Raw genomic sequence first — 16,750 nt, forward strand, 5'->3', positions numbered from 1 at the left:
GGAGCACATGAGCTTTATTTATGCACGGGGTCTGCGCCCGGCTTTGTACGAAGGATTACATGCAACATTGGCAAGACTTGTACAAAAGGTGGTTGCCGGAACAGGTTCCGGCAACCGCGCCTTACGGGTAAAACTTACGAAGATGCTCAATGTTCCAGGAGTTGCTCACCGGAATGCCATCTTCGGTCTCAAGGCGGACAGCGCCGGGCCTAGTGACTCGTTTCACCCGATAAGGGCCTTCCCACTTCGGCGTCAACTTGTTGGAATTCTTGGCGGACTGAACGCGCCGAAGAACAAGGTCGCCTTCCTCAAAACTTCTGGCATTAACTTTGCGGCTATGGTAGCGGCACAAAGCTTGCTGGTATCGAGCAGCTCGTACAGCAGCCTAAAGACGGTCCTCCTCAAGGAGCAGCGCGTCATCTTGCCGCAGCTGCTCTTGCTCAAGCTCATCATAAGCGAGTACTCGAGGTGACCCGTATACGAGTTCCATGGGGAGAACTGCCTCTGCTCCATAGACTTGAGCGAAAGGTGTCTGGCCAGTGGCTCGATTTGGCGTCATCCTGATCGACCAAAGAACCACCGGCAGCTCCTCAATCCAGTTCTTTCCGCACTTGTGCAGCCTGTCGAAAGTTCTGGTCTTGAGTCCACGCAGCACTTCAGCATTCGCCCTCTCCGCTTGACCGTTGCTTCTCGGGTGAGCAACAGAAGCGAAGCAGACCTTGGCGCCAAGATCTTGGACGTACTGCATGAAGGTGCAGCTCGTGAATTGCATGCCATTGTCGGTGATGATCCTGTTAGGGATCCCAAAACGGCAAACAATCGACCTGAAGAACTTGACTGCTGACTGTGCTGTCACCTTCCTCACTGGTTCCACTTCCGGCCACTTTGTGAACTTGTCGATTGCAACGTACAAGTACTCAAAGCCCCCGACAGCTCGGGGAAAGGGGCCGAGGATGTCGAGCCCCCAGACCGAAAATGGCCAGGATAAAGGGATCGTCTGGAGAGCTTGAGCTGGCTGGTGTATCTGCTTGGAATGGAACTGGCACGCTTCACACTTGGTTACTTGTGCTGTTGCATCCTGGAGGGCTGTCGGCCAAAAGAAACCTTGTCGGGACGCTTTGCCGGCAAGTGCTCTTGCGCCAATGTGGTGACCACATATGCCTCCATGTATCTCTGCCAACAGCTTTTGTCCGTCTTCCCGGTGAATACACTTCAATTTCACACCGTTGAGTCTTCTTCTGTACAGTGTGTTGTCGACAAACTTGTACATACTTGACTACCGGGCTACTCTTTCCGCTTCTTCTTGCTCTTCGGGAAGTTGTCCTGTCTGAAGGAAACGGACGATCTGCTGTGCCCATGCTGGAGCTTGCGGCTCGACAACAAGGACTAAAGGCACATCTGCTGCTGCGGGAACATCCGCTTCTACGGCGAGAACCTGCGGCTCAGCCGGAGCTTGACGTTCCCCGGCAAGCTCGCCGGAGCAAAGCTTGTCGGGAGCGTATGCTTCAATGGAACAAACCCTTAGGCTTGCCGGAGCAGACTGCTCCGCAGCACCCTTGGTGTTTATTTTGGGGACCTTCTTGGCGGCGACTTCAGGGAGCTCTGCCGGAAAATAGTCACCAGAAATCAATTTCCTCTTCTTGCTCTGTCCAGTTGATGGTGTTACAGACGGTTGAGTCAGCTTGAGCACAAAGATCCCTGGTTCCACATGTAACCTAAGCGCGGCGCACTTCGACAGACCATCGGCAATGTCGTTCTGAGCTCTTGGAATATGCTCCATTTGCAGGCCGTCAAAGTGCTCTTCTAGCTTTCTCACTTCATCAACGTAAGCTTCCATCAACGGACTCTGATAATCTTTGTTCACCTGGCGGACGACAAGCTGTGAGTCACCCCTGACAATGAGCATCTTGATCCCAAGGTCTGCTGCGATCCTGAGACCGGCAAGCAAACCTTCATACTCTGCGGTATTGTTCGTTGCTTGCTCCTTGGGAAAGTGCATCTGGACTACGTACTTGAGGTGCTCTCCGGTGGGCGCAACAAGTAGCACGCCCGCACCGGCGCCTTGCAGCGAGAAGGCACCATCAAAGTACATCAGCCGCTCCTTGCTTGCTTCCTTGACGGGGATGCTTGTTTCTGGAATTTCTTCATCTTGTGTTGGCGTCCATTCTGCTATGAATTCTGCCAATGCTCTGCTCTGGATAGTTGAAGTGCTTTCAAACTTGAGGCCAAAGCTTGACAGTTCCAGTGCCCACTCGACAATCCTGCCTATTGCTTCTGGATTCTGCAATATCCTCTTCAGCGGAAAACGAGTGACAACTGTTATCTCATGTGCTTGGAAGTAATGGCGCAACTTTCTCGAGGCCATGAGAAGGCCGAAAAGCAATTTTTGCACACCAGAGTACCTTGACCTAGCCCCCTGCAGAAGGGAACTGACAAAGTAAACTGGGCGCTGCACCATTTTCTTTTGCATCTCCTCACGCGCCTGCGCAGATCCATCTTTGTCGGGACCAGAACTTGTCGGTGAAGCCCCCTGCTTGTCGCTGGATGCACCTGCCGTGGTTGCTGGCTCATCATCCGCCTCCCTCTCCGCTACTAACGCAGCACTAACCACTTGATTGGTTGCCACTATATATAGCAGCAACTTCTCTTGTGGCTTAGGTGCGACGAGTATGGGAGTGGAGGACAGGTATCTCTTTAAGTCCTGCAGCACAGCCTCCGCCTCCGGAGTCCATTTCATTGAACCTGCCTTTTTGAATATTTTGAAAAACGGCAGGGCGCACTCAGCAGACCTAGAGATAAACCTGCTGAGAGCAGCCACGCAACCGGCAAGTCTTCGCACATCCTTGACGTGCTTTGGTGCTTCAATCTGCTCAATGGCCTTGATCTTGTCGGGATTGGCTTCAATTCCCCGCTGAGACACGAAGAACCCGAGAAGCCTGCCGGAGGGGACTCCAAACACACACTTCTCGGGGTTAAGCTTGAGGTTGATCTTGCGCAGATTTGCAAAGGTCTCGTCTAAATCTTGAATCAGAGTTGCCTTATCCTTGCTCTTGACCACTATGTCATCCATGTAGGCTTCCACATTCCTGTGCATTTGTGGCTCAAAAGCGACATGGACTACTCTTGCAAATGTTGAACCAGCATTCTTTAAACCGAAAGGCATCCGTATGAAACAGTATGTGCCACATGGAGTGATGAATGCAGTCTTCTCCTCATCCTCTTCTGCCATGAAGATCTGATGGTATCCTGAATATGCGTCAAGAAATGAAAGCAAGTCACATCCGGCTGTGGAGTCAACAATCTGGTCAATGCGCGGCAAAGGAAATGGGTCTTTGGGGCATGCTTTATTGACATCGGTAAAGTCGATACATAGCCTCCATTTCCCGTTTGCCTTACGCACGACTACAGGATTGGCCAACCACGTAGGATGGAGCACTCCTCTGACAAGGCATGCTGCTTCCAGCTTCTTGATTTCTTCTGCGATGAATTCTGGGCGCTCCACTGCCTGTTTCCTGACTTTCTGCTTGACGGGCCGCGCATGAGGACAGATGGCAAGGTGGTGCTCGATTACTTTCCTGGGAACACCGGGGATGTCAGACGGTTGCCACGCAAACACGTCGACATTCGCCCGCAGGAAAGCAACGAGCGCACTTTCCTATTTAGGGTCGAGAGTGGCACTGATGGTGAAGGTACCACCAGTGCCGTCCTCCTTGGTGGACACCTTCTTGGTCTCTGGTGGAGCTGCCATTGTCTTCTTACACTTGCCAGTGGAGCTCGATGGTGCATCCTCGACGGTAGCGCAGCACTCCGAAGAGGTGCGCTTGCCAGAGTGGGCATCAGAGCTCTTGCCGGACTTGGTCTTCTTCTTCCCCCCGGGAGCTTCAACGGCAAGTGACTTGCGATCTGCTGTGGCTGCTGCTTCCCAGTAGATCTTGTCGGCGCAGATAAGAGCATCCTTCTTGTCGCCAGGGACAGAGATGACACTTATCGGGCCTGGCATCTTCAGCATGTTGTATGCATAGTGAGAGGCTGCCATGAATTTGGCGAGTGCTGGATGGCTGAGTATCCCATTGTAAGGCAATGGAAAATCAGCAACGTCAAAAGTGACCCTCTTAGTCCTGAAGTTCAACTCGCTGCCAAATGTCACCGGCAACGTGATCTTTCCCTTCGGTTTGCTCCTTCCCGGATTGATTCCTAGGAATGTGCCGGTCTCTTCGAGCTCGCTGTCAGGGATCTGAAGCTTCTGGAGTACCGCGGAGGAGATCAGGTTCAAGCCAGCCCCGCCGTCAACTAGCATCTTAGTGACCTTGAGGTTGCGGACAGTTGGTGAAACCAACATCGGCAAGCACCCGACCGCAGTTATGCGATCAGGGTGGTCCTCAATATCAAAGATGATAGGCGTGCTGGACCATTTCAGAGGCTTGCGTGACTCGACAGGTGGTTCTGCTGCATTGACTTCCCGCACCCACTGCTTGAGTTGGCGGTGTGAAGTATGCAGAGCAGCACTACCGTCAACGCACAGGACCTCTGTGGCTTTCTAGAACTCCTGCTCATCGGCCTCGTCATCATCCATATCTTCATCGTTGTCGTCATCTTCATCCTTGTCGCGGCCGCGGGGAGGTCTGTCTCCTTGCCGTTGCTTGGCCTTGCCGCGGCGTCCTCCCCGGCCGGGGTGTTTCTTGCCGGCTCCTCCAGCACTTTCCTGGGCCTTCTCCTTGTCGCGTCGCTCGTATTCAGCCTTTTGCTGCTCGACAAGCTGCTCAACCTTCTTGCAGCTCTGGAGGTCATGGCCCTTGGTGCGGTGGATCTTGTAGTACTGCTTGTTGGTGCCGTCCTGCTTGTCGGCGACCGCCACAGCCTGGTAGTTGGTGCCCGAGGCAATCTCCTTGTCGGAGCTACCAGCTTTGGCTTTCTTGGCGCCACCTCCGTTGCCGGACTGCTCAACAACTAGCACATCTTTGCCTTTCTTCTTCCTGTTGTTCCGCCGCCGGTTTTTCTTTGTCGGGGCAGCATCCTCACTATCAGATCCTGCTGCTTCTATATTCTCTCCGGGGAGTTTCCTCCCTTCCTCAGCACGTGCACACTTGTCGGCCAGGGCATATAGCTCACTGACGTCTCTGATCTTGCACATCGCCATCTCCTCCCGCATCCTGCGGTTTCACACGTTTTGATGGAACGCGCTGATGACCACGGTAGGGTGGACATCTGGGATGTTGTGCTGTACACGGCTGAATCTCTGAATATACTTGCGCAGGGGCTCTCCTTCCTTTTGGGCGAGCAGATGGAGGTCACTTTCTTGGCCATGGGGCTTGTGGCCGCCTGTAAAGGCGCCGACAAACTGATGGCATAGATCTGCCCAGGAAGATATGGAGTTGTCCGGCAAGTGCATGAGCCAGGACCTGACATTGGGCTTGAGCACCAGCAGGAAGTAGTTGGCAAGGATCTTGTCGTCTCGCCCCCCGGCAGCTTGCACCGCAATGGTGTAGATGCTGAGGAACTCCGACGGATGCGACTTGCCGTCGTACTTCTCTTGTACGTCTGGCTTGAAATTCTTCTTGCTGGGCCACTGGACTTGCCGCAGCTCACGAGTGAATGTAGGGCAACCTACCGCATACGGCAAGTCGCCTGGTTCCCCTGGCGCATGCATGTCGATAGAGGGCCCAGCGCGCTGGTCGGATTGACGCCGCGCTTCTCTTCGGCGCTCGATGCGAGTACGAGCGTCTTCTTGTTGTCGTTCGTGAAGAACTTGGCGCTGATCGCGACGAGCTCGCGGATCTGACAATGTGGTGGAGTCGCTGTCGAGGTGGATCCGGCGAGTCGGCGATCTTGGCCTTCGGGGTGGAGAGTGCATGGTGGTTGCACCTCCACCGGTTTTGTCGCCATCGGCTCGCGCCTGGTAGTCCTGCCGCGGCAGCGATGTACTCGGTTGCCGCGCAGTGTCGCCGTTGGCGAAGCCGATGAGACTCTGAATGGTGGCCCTCCATTCGTCGGTCTTGTCGGCCGTTGGAGGGTAGTCCAGGAGCAGTTGAGCTCGCGCCAAAGCTTCTGCTGGAGTGGTGGGCGGCAGTGGCGAACGGTGCGAGGAGCGGGATATGCTCGGACTTCTAACTATGTTAGAAGGAGCAGTATCCCGTCCAGGCGACCGTGCCTCTCTCGCGCCAGCACGTTGGCGTGCATGCTGGCCTTGAGCAACCCGAGATCCACCAGCTTGATCTTGGTCCAACGAACGCATGGTACTGCGAATACAATGACACTGTCGGTCCTGCGCCTCCTGAGATGGGCGCGGTGCACGTACGGACACCGAGGTCTGCGCAGCCTTGTCCTTGGACCCGGCAGCACCGTGAGCTCCCTCGTCGATGCCCGTTCTTCCGCCGGTGTCTTCCCCACCACTAGTTTGCTCCGGTGGTGGTGGGATCGACGCGGACGAAACAGCCGCCTCCGAAGACTTCTTCTTTGGTGGCATGTTGATGAAGAAAACGAAGATCTAGCTCGTGTGAACGCCGGATCAGGTTCACACAATCTCGACGACCGCTACCTGGCGCGCCAAAGATGTCGGGGAAGCTGATCCACGAACACCTATGGGACCGGCGGACCAAGCCCCTTTCGGTTCGGCGGGGGGCGGAGATCGCACGAAGAGCAGATCGAGGCGAAGCACGAGCAGTTTACCCAGCTTCGGAGCTCTCCGGAGAGATAATACTCCTATTGCCTGCATGTATGTGTATATTGAGTTCTTGCTCGGGAGCGCTGAGAGCTACGAGACCGAGCGTGAGAGTGTTTCTAGCTTCAAACTCGTCCCACCTCCTGTACGTTGCGCATGGGCCTCCTTTTATATGCTCAAGGGGTCACCGACAGGTGGCAACATAGACAAGGGTAAAAATGGAAAAAGAATGCGGTAGGTACAACTACCTGCACAGTGTATCGTACCTAACCCTGACGGCAGGGGACAAAGGCATTAAATGCCCGTATGTGTCGCCCAAACAGTGCAGAAAGGGACCGTCAGGGGCGCCACTGCTTGCCACGATGGCTATCTTGTCAGTGCCGCTTGCCACTGCGCACCGCTGGCTGCACAGCCTCTCGCCACGCGCACCTGGACAGGCCCCAGGGCGACACGTTGGTGGATGTGCTGGAGCGTGGGTTCAGAGTGGTAGCCTGCCGCGGTTGTTGTCTTGTCGCGTCCGGAAGCTTGTCGCTCACCGGGCCTTGCCGGGACGCGTGGCGCGTCGCGGCAAGTTCCTTGAGATGCCTTGGTTGGCCTTCCCGGCAAGCTCCTCTTGCCGGGGCCTTATCTCCTTGGCTTGGATGCCTCGGTTGGCCTTCCCGGCAAGCTCCTCTTGCCGGGGCCTTGTCTCCTTGGCTTGAATACTTTGTTCTTGAATGGCTTCCCGGCAAGCTCCTCTTGCCGGGGTCTTGACTCCTTAGGAACCACAGAGGACCTTGGCGGCCACCCGGCAAGCCTTGCTGCGGGGTGCTGTGGCTGCCCATGCACAAGTTCGGGATACTAGGGTACCCCTACTCTAGTACACCGACAAAATGACTCGGTCACTGAAAGAATCCTCTAGTCGCTTCACCTAGCTACAAGAGCTTTGTGATGAACTACAATATGCAAGGGATGGAGAAGTCCATTCCTGAGATATATTCGATGCTGAAATCAGCGGAGATGGAGATCAAAAAGGAACATCAAGTGTTGATGGTGAATAAGACCACTAGTTTCAAGAAAGGCAAGGGTAAGAAGAACTTCAAAAAGTATGGCAAGGGAGTTGCTGGGAAGAAGCCAAAGAATTGACCCAATCCTGAGACTAAGTGCTTTTATTGCAAGGGAAATGGTCACTGGAAGCGGAAACTACCCCAAGTACTTGTTAGGGAATGTAGCATGCAATTTCAAAAAAATTCCTACTATCAGGCAAGATCTATCTAGGAGATTAATAGAAACGAGAGGGGGAGAGTGTGTCCATGTACCCTCGTAGACCGAAAGCGAAAGCGTTAGGTTAACGCAGTTGATGTAGTTGAACATCTTCGCGATCCAACCGATCAAGTCCGAACGTACGACACCTCCGAGTTCAGCACACGTTCATCTCGATGATGTCCCTCGAACTCTTGATCCAGCAGAGTGTTGAGAGAGAATTTTGTCAGCATGACGGCATGGTGACGGTGATGGTGATGTGATCCATGCAGGGCCTCGCCTAAGCACTACGTGAATATGACCAGAGGAGTAGACCATGGAGAGAGACGTCGCACACAGCTTGGAACAATTGGTGTGTCTCCAAGGGGTGCTCTCCAAACGTATATAAAGGAGGGAGAGGAGGAGGCCGGCCACCAGGGGCGCTCCAAGAGAGGGGAGTCCTACTAGGACTCCACTCCTGGTAGGATTCGGCCCCCCTTTTTTTCCTTCTCATGGAGGGGGAAAGAGGGAAGGGAGAGGGAAGAGGAGAAGGAAAGGGGGGCGTGCCCCCTCCCCTGGTCCAATTTGGACCCCCTATGGGAAGGGGGCGCTGCCACCCCTTGTGGGATCCATCCCCTCTCCCCTATGGCCCATGTAGGCCCATTACTTTCCCCGGGGGGTTCCGGTAACCCCTCGATACTCCGATAAATATCCAAAAGATCCTGAAACCATTCTAGAGTCCAAATACTATCATACAATATATCAATCTTTACATCTCAACCATTTTGAGACTCCTCGTCATGTCCGTGATCTAATCCGGGACTCCGAACAATCTTCGGTCACAAAAACACATAACTCATAATACAAATCGTCATCGAACGTTAAGCGTGCGGACCCTACGGGTTCGAGAACTATGTAGACATGACCGAGACACATCTCCGATCAATAACCAATAGCAGAACCTGGATGCTCATATTGGTTCCTACATATTCTACGAAGATCTTTATCGGTCAAACCGCAATGACAACATACGTCATTCTCTTTGTCATTGGTATGTCACTTGCCCGAGATTCGATCGTCGGTATCCTCATACCTAGTTCAATCTCGTTACTGGCAAGTCTCTTTACTTGTTCTGTAATGCATCATCCCATAACTAACTCATTAGTCACATTGCTTGCAAGGCTTATCATGATGTGCATTACCGAGAGGGCCCAGACATACCTCTCCGATACTCGGAGTGACAAATCCTAATCTCGATCTATGCCAACCCAACGAACACCTTTGGAGATACTTGTAGAGCATCTTTATAATCACCAGTTATGTTGTGACGTTTGATAGCACATAAGGTATTCCTCCAATATCCGGGAGTTGTGTAATCTCATAGTCAAAGGAATATGTATAAGTCATGAAGAAAGCAATAGCAATAAAACTTAACGATTATTATGCTAAGCTAATGAATGGGTCTGATCCATCACATCATTTTCCTAATGATGTGATACCGTTCATCAAATGACAACACATGTCTATGGTTAGGAAACTTAACCATCTTTTATTAACGAGCTAGCCTAGTAGAGGCTTACTAGGGACACGGTGTTTTGTCTATGTATCCACACATGTATCAAGTTTCCAGTTAATACAACTCTAGCATGAATAATAAACATTTATCATGATATAAGAAAATATAAAATAACAACTTTATTGTTGCCTCTAGGGCATATTTCTTTCAGTCTCCCACTTGCACTAGAGTCAATAATCTAGTTCACATTGCCATGTGAGTTAACACCAATAGTTTACATCACCATGTGATTAACACCCATAGTTCACATGGCCATGTGACCAACACGCAAAGGGTTTACTAGAGTCAATAATCTAGTTCACATCGCCATGTGATTTATCACCCAAAGAGGACTATGGTGTGATTATGTCTTGCTTATGAGAGACGTTTAGTCAACGGGTCTGCCACATTCACATCTGTATGTATTTTGCAAATTTCTATGTGTAGAATGCTCTGCATGGAGCTAATCTTGCTAATTGCTCCCACTTTCAATTTGTATCCAGATTGAGACTCAGAGTCATCCGGATTGGTGTTAAAGCTTGCATCGACGTAACTCTTTACGATGAACTATTTATTACCTCCATAACCGAGAAATATTTCCTTAGTCTTCTAAGGATAATTTTGATCGTTGTCCAGTGATCTTCTCCTAGATCACTATTGTACCCCTTTGCCAAACTCATGGCAAGGTACAAAATAGGTCTGGTATACAGCACGGCATACTTTATAGAACCTATGTATGAGGCATAGGGAATGACTTTCATTCTCTTTCTATTTTCTGCCGTGGTCGTGTTTTGAGTCTTACTGAACTTTACACCTTGCAATACAAGCAAGAACTCCTTCTTTGACTGTTCCCTTTTGAACTACTTCAAAATCTTTTCAAGGTATGTACTCATTGAAAAATCTTATGAAGCGTCTTGATCTATATCTATAGATCTTGATGCCCAATATGTAAGTAGATTCACCGAGGTCTTTCTTTGAAAAACTCCTTTCAAACACTCCTTTATGCTTTCCAGAAAATTCTACATCATTTCCGATCAACAATATGTCATTCACATATACTTATCAGAAAGGCTATAGTGCTCCCACTCACTTTCTTGTAAATACAAGCTTCACCACAAGTTTGTATAAAACTATATGCTTTGATCAACTCATCAAAGCGTATATTCCAACTCCGAGATGTTTGCACCAGTCCATAGATGGATCGCTGGAGCTTGCACACTTTGTTAGCACCTTTTGGATTGAGAAAACCTTCTGGTTGCATCATATACAACTCTTTTTTAATAAATCCATTAAGGAATGCAGTTTTGACATCCATTTGCCAGATTTCATAAAATGCGGCAATTGCTAACATGATTCGGACAGACTTTAAGCATCGATATGAGTGAGAAAATCTCATCGTAGTCAACACCTTGAACTTGTCAAAAACATGTTTCGACAAGTTGAGCTTTGTAGATAGTAACACTACTATTAGCGTCCGTCTTCCTCTTGAAGATCCATTTATTCTTAATGGTTTGCCGATCATCGGGCAAGTCCACCAAAGTCCACACTTTGTTCTTATATATGGATCCTATCTCAGATTTCATGGCCTCAAGCCATTTATTGGAATCTGGGCTCATCATCGCTTCTTCATAGTTCGTAGGTTCGTCATGATCTAGTAACATGACTTCCAGAATAGGATTACCGTACCACTCTGGTGCGGAACGTGCTCTGGTTGACTGATACGTCTCCAACGTATCTATAATTTTTTATTGTTCCATGTTGTTATATTATCATTCTTGGGTGTTTTATAATGATTTTATAGTCATTTTATATCATTTTTAGTACTAACCTCTTGACATAGTGCCAAGTGCTAGTTCCTATTTTCTGCATGTTTTTTACATCACAGGAAATCAATATCAGACGGAGTCCAAATGCAACAAAACACCATGGAGATTTTTTATGGACCAGAAGACACATAATGGGCCCTAGCTACGCCTGAGGGGTGCTCCGAGGAGAGCACAGCCCACAAGGGCGCGCCAGGAGGCCCATGCATGCCTTGGTGGGTTGTGCCCACCTCGGGTGTCCCCCGGACGCCTCTTTGCTCTATAAATACCTCAATATTCCCAAAACCCTAGGGGAGTCGATGAAATATTGATCCAGCCGCCGCAGAGTCCAGAACCACCAGATCCAATCTAGACACCATCTCGGATGGGGTTCACCACCTCCATTGGTGCCTCTCCCATGATGCGTGAGTAGTTGTTTGTAGACCTTTGGGTCCGTAGTTAGTAGCTAGATTGCTTCCTCTCTCTCGCTGAATTCTCAATACAATGGTCTCTTGGAGATCCATATGATGTAACTCTTTTTGCGGTGTGTTTGTTGGGATCTGGTGAACTTTGAGTTTATGATCAGTTATATCTTTTTATATCCATGAAAGTATTTGAGTTTCTTTGATCTCTTTTATGCATGATCTCTTATAGCCTTGTTTTTCTTCTCCGATATTTGGGTTTTGTTTGTCCAACTCGATCTATTTATCTTGCAATGGGAAGAGGTGCTTTGTAGTGGGTTCGAAAACTACGGTGCTTGATCCCAGTGACAGAAGGGGAACCGACACATATGTATCTTTGCTACTAAGGGTAAAACAATGGAGTCTATCTCTACATAGATAGATCTTGTCTTCATCATGTCATTGTTCTTATTGCATTACTCCGTTTCTCCATGAACTTAATACACTAGATGCATAATGGATAGCGGTCGATGTGTGGAGTAATAGTAGTAGATGCAGGCAGGAGTCGGTCTAGTAATCTTGGACGTGATGCCTATATAATTATCATTGCCTAGATATCGTCATGATTGTTTGAAGTTCTATCAATTGCCCAACAGTAATTTGTTCACCCACCGTTTGCTATTTTTCTCGAGAGAAGCCACTAGTGAAACCTACGGCCCGAGGTCTCTTTCTCATATATTTGCCTTTGTGATCTACTTTTCCTTTGCATTTATTTTTAGATATATTAAACTAAAAATACAAAAATACTTTGCTGCACTGATGTCTACTACACAACCTTCTTCTTGTAGACGTTGTTGGGCCTCCAAGTGCAGAGTTTGTAGGACAGTAGAAAATTTCCCTCAAGTGGATGACCTAAGGTTTATCAATCTGTGGGAGGCGTAGGATGAATATGGTCTCTCTCAAGAAACCCTGCAACCAAATGACAAAGAGTCTCTTGTGTCCCCAACACACCCAATACAATGGTAAATTGTATAGGTGCACTAGTTCGGCAAAGAGATGGTGATACAAGTTTAATATGGATGGTAGATATAGGTATTTGTAATCTGAAAATATAAAAACAGCAAGGTAACAACTGGTAAAAGTGAGCATAAACGGTATTGCAATTGTAGGAAACAAGGCCTAGGGTTCATACTTTCACTAGTGCAAGTTCTCTCAACAATAATAACATAACTGGATCATATAACTATCCCTCAACATGCAACAAAGATTCACTCCAAAGTCACTAATAGAGGAGCACAAACGAAGAGATTATGGTAGGGTACGAAACCACCTCAAAGTTATCCTTTCTGATCGATCTATTCAAGAGGCCGTAGTAAAATAACACAAAGCTATTTTTTCGTTCGATCTATCATAGAGTTCGTACTAGAATAACACCTTAAGACACAAATCAACAAAAACCCTAATGTCACCTAGATACTCCAATGTCACCTCAAGTATTCATGAGCATGATTATACGATATGCATCACACAATCTCAGATTCATCTATTCAACCAACACAAAATACTTCAAAGAGTGCCCCAAAGTTTCTAACGAAGAGTCAAGACGAAAACGTGTGCCAACCCCTATGCATAAGTTCATTGAACCCGCAAGTTGATCACCAAAACATACATCAAGTAGATCACATGAATATCCCATTGTCACCACAGATAAGCACGGCAAGACATACATCAAGTGTTCTCAAATCCTTAAAGACTCAATCCGATAAGATAACTTCAAAGGGAAAACTCAATCCATTACAAGAGAGTAGAGGGGGAGAAACGTCATAAAATCCAACTATAATAGCAAAGCTCGCGATACATCAAGATCGTATCACCTCAAGAACACGGGAGAGAGAGATCAAACACATAGCTACTGGTACATACCCTCAGCCTCGAGGGTGAACTACTCCCTCCTCGTCATGGAGAGCGCCAGGATGATGAAGATGGCCACCGGTGAGGGATCCCCCCTCCTGCAGGGTGCCAGAACAGGGTCCCGATTGATTTTTGGTGGCTACAGAGGCTTGCGGCGGCGGAACTCCCGATCTATTATGCTCTCCGATGTTTTTAGGGTATATCGACATATATAGGCGAAACAAGTCGATGAGGGGAGCCATGAGGGGCCCACGAGGGTGGGGGCGCACCCAGGGGGTAGGGCGCGCCTCCCTGCCTCATGGCTTCCTCGTTGCTTCCCTGACGTCTACTCCAAGTCTCCTGGATTGCTTCCGTTCCAAAAATAACTCTCCCGAAGGTTTCATTCCGTTTGGACTCCGTTTGATATTCCTTTTCTTCGAAACACTGAAATAGGCAAGAAAACAACAATTTGGGCTGGGCCTCCGGTTAATAGGTTAGTCACAAAAATAATATAAAAGTGTATAATCCAGGAGACTTGGAGTCCAAATGGAATGAAACCTTCCCTATTTAAGTTATTTTTGGAACGGAAGCAATCCAGGAGACTTGGAGTGCACGTAAGGGAAGCAACGAGGAAGCCATGAGGCAGAGAGGCGCGCCCTACCCCCTGGGCGCGCCCCCACCATCGTGGGCCCCTCGTGGCTCCCCTGACCGACTTCTTTAGCCTATATATGTCCATATACCCTAAAAACATCGGGAAGCACAATAGATCGGGAGTTCCGCCGCCTGCTACGTCTTGAGCTTGCGTTGGTTTTCCTTGAAGAGGAAAGGGTGATGTAGCAATAGTAGCGCAAGTATTTCCCTCAGTTTTTGAGAACCAAGGTATCAATCCAGTAGGAGGCTCCTCAAAAGTCCCACGCACCTACACAAACAAACAAGAACTCGCAACCAACACAATAAAGGGGTTTTCAATCCCTTCACGGCCACTTGCGAAAGTGAGATCTGATAGAGATAATATGATAAGACAAATATATTTTTGGTATTTTTGATATAGATAGAAAAAGTAAAGAAGCAAATAAAAGTATATTGAAAGCTTATATGATAAGAGATAGACCCATGGGCCATAGGTTTCACTAGTGGCTTCTCTCAAGATAGCATAAGTATTACGGTAGGTGAACAAATTACTGTCGAGCAATTGATAGAAAATCGAATAATTATGAGATTATCTAGGCATGATTATGTATATAGGCATCATGTCTGTGACAAGTAGACTGACTCCTGCCTGCATCTACTACTATTACTCCACACATCGACCGCTATCCAGCATGCATCTAGAGTATTAAGTTCATAAAGAACAGAGTAACGCATTAAGAAAGATGACATGATGTAGAGGGATAAACTCATGTAATATGATGCAAATCCCATCTTTTTATTCTCGATGGCAACAATACAATACGTGCCTTGCTGCCCCTGCTGTCACTGGGAAAGGACACTGCAAGATTGAACCCAAAGCTAAGCACTTCTCCCATTGCAAGAAAGATCAATCTAGTAGGCCAAACCAAACTGATAATTCAAAGAGACTTGCAAAGATAACTTAATCACACATAAAAGAATTCAGAGGAGATTCAAATATTTCTTATAGATAAACTTGATCATAAACCCACAATTCATCGGATCTCGACAAACACACCACAAAAAGAGTTACATCGAATAGATCTCCAAGAAGATCAAGGAGAACATGGTATTGAGATCCAAAGAGAGAGAAGAAGCCATCTAGCTAATAACTATGGACCTGAAGGTCTATGGTAAACTACTCACAACTCATGGGAGAGATGATGTAGAGGACCTCTGTGATCGATTCCCCCTCCGACGGAGCGCCGACGAAGGCTCCAAGATGGGATCTCGCGGATACAGAAGGTTACGGCGGTGGAAATATTTTTTTTGGGCTCCCCTGATGTGTTCGGGGGTACATGGGTATATATAGGAGGAAGAAGTAGGTCGGTGGACTCCCGAGGGGCCCATGAGATAGGGGGCACGCCCAGTAGGGGGGGGGGGGCTCCACCCTCGTGGCCGCCTCGATTGTTGCGTGACTTCCACTCCAAGTCCTGCGGATCACGTTCGTTCCAAAAATCACGCTCCCAAAGGTTTCATTCCATTTGTACTCTGTTTGATATTCCTTTTCTTCGAAACACTGAAATAGGCAAAAAAAACAGCAATTCGGGTTGGGCCTCCGGTTAGTAGGTTAGTCCCAAAAATGATATAAATGTGTAAAGTAAAGCCCATAAACATCCAAAACGGGTAATATAATAGCATGGAACAATCAAAAATTATAGATATGTTGGAGACGTATCAAGCATCCCCAAGTTTAATTCCTGCTCGTCCTCGAGTAGGTAAATGATAAAAACAGAATTTTTGATGTGGAATGCTACCTAGCATAATTCTCAATGTAATTTCCTTTATTGTGGCATGAATGTTCAGATCCAAATGGTTCAAAAGAAAAGTTCATATTGACATAAGAAATAGTAATACTTCAAGCATACTAATGAAAGCAATCATGTCTTCTCAAAATAACATGGCTAAAGAAAGTTTATCCCTACAAAATCATATAGTTAGGCTATGCTTCATTTTCGTCACACAAAAATGCTCTCATCTTATACACCCCCGATGACAAGCCAAGCAATTGTTTCGTACTTAAATAATCTCAAACTTTTTCAACTTTCACGCAATACGTGAGCGTGAGCCATGGATATAGCACTATGGGTGGAATAGAATATGATGATGGGGATTGTGTGGATAAGACAAAAAAGGAGAAAGTCTCACATTGACGAGGATAATCAACGGGCTATGGAGATGCCCATCAATTGATGTCAATGATGAGTAGGGATTGCCATGCAACAGATGCACTAGAGCTATAAAGGTATGAAAGCTCAACAAAAGAAACTAGTGGGTGTGCATCCAACTTGCTTGCTCACAAAGACCTAGGGCATTTTGAGGAAGCCCATCGTAGGAATATACAAGCCAGGTTCTATAATGAAAAATTCCCACTAGTATATGAAAGTGACAACATATGAGACTCGCTATATGAAGAAAATGGTGTTACTTTGAAGCACAAGTGTGGAACAAGAGATAGTAACATTGCCCCCTTTTTATTTTATTTTTTTTATTTTTTGGGGGCCTTTCCCTTTTTTTATTTGGCCTTTCTTTTTTTATTTGTCCTTATTTTTAT

The sequence above is a fragment of the Triticum aestivum genome, chromosome 6B (assembly GCF_018294505.1).
Source record: "Triticum aestivum cultivar Chinese Spring chromosome 6B, IWGSC CS RefSeq v2.1, whole genome shotgun sequence".
Classification (NCBI taxonomy): domain Eukaryota; kingdom Viridiplantae; phylum Streptophyta; class Magnoliopsida; order Poales; family Poaceae; genus Triticum; species Triticum aestivum.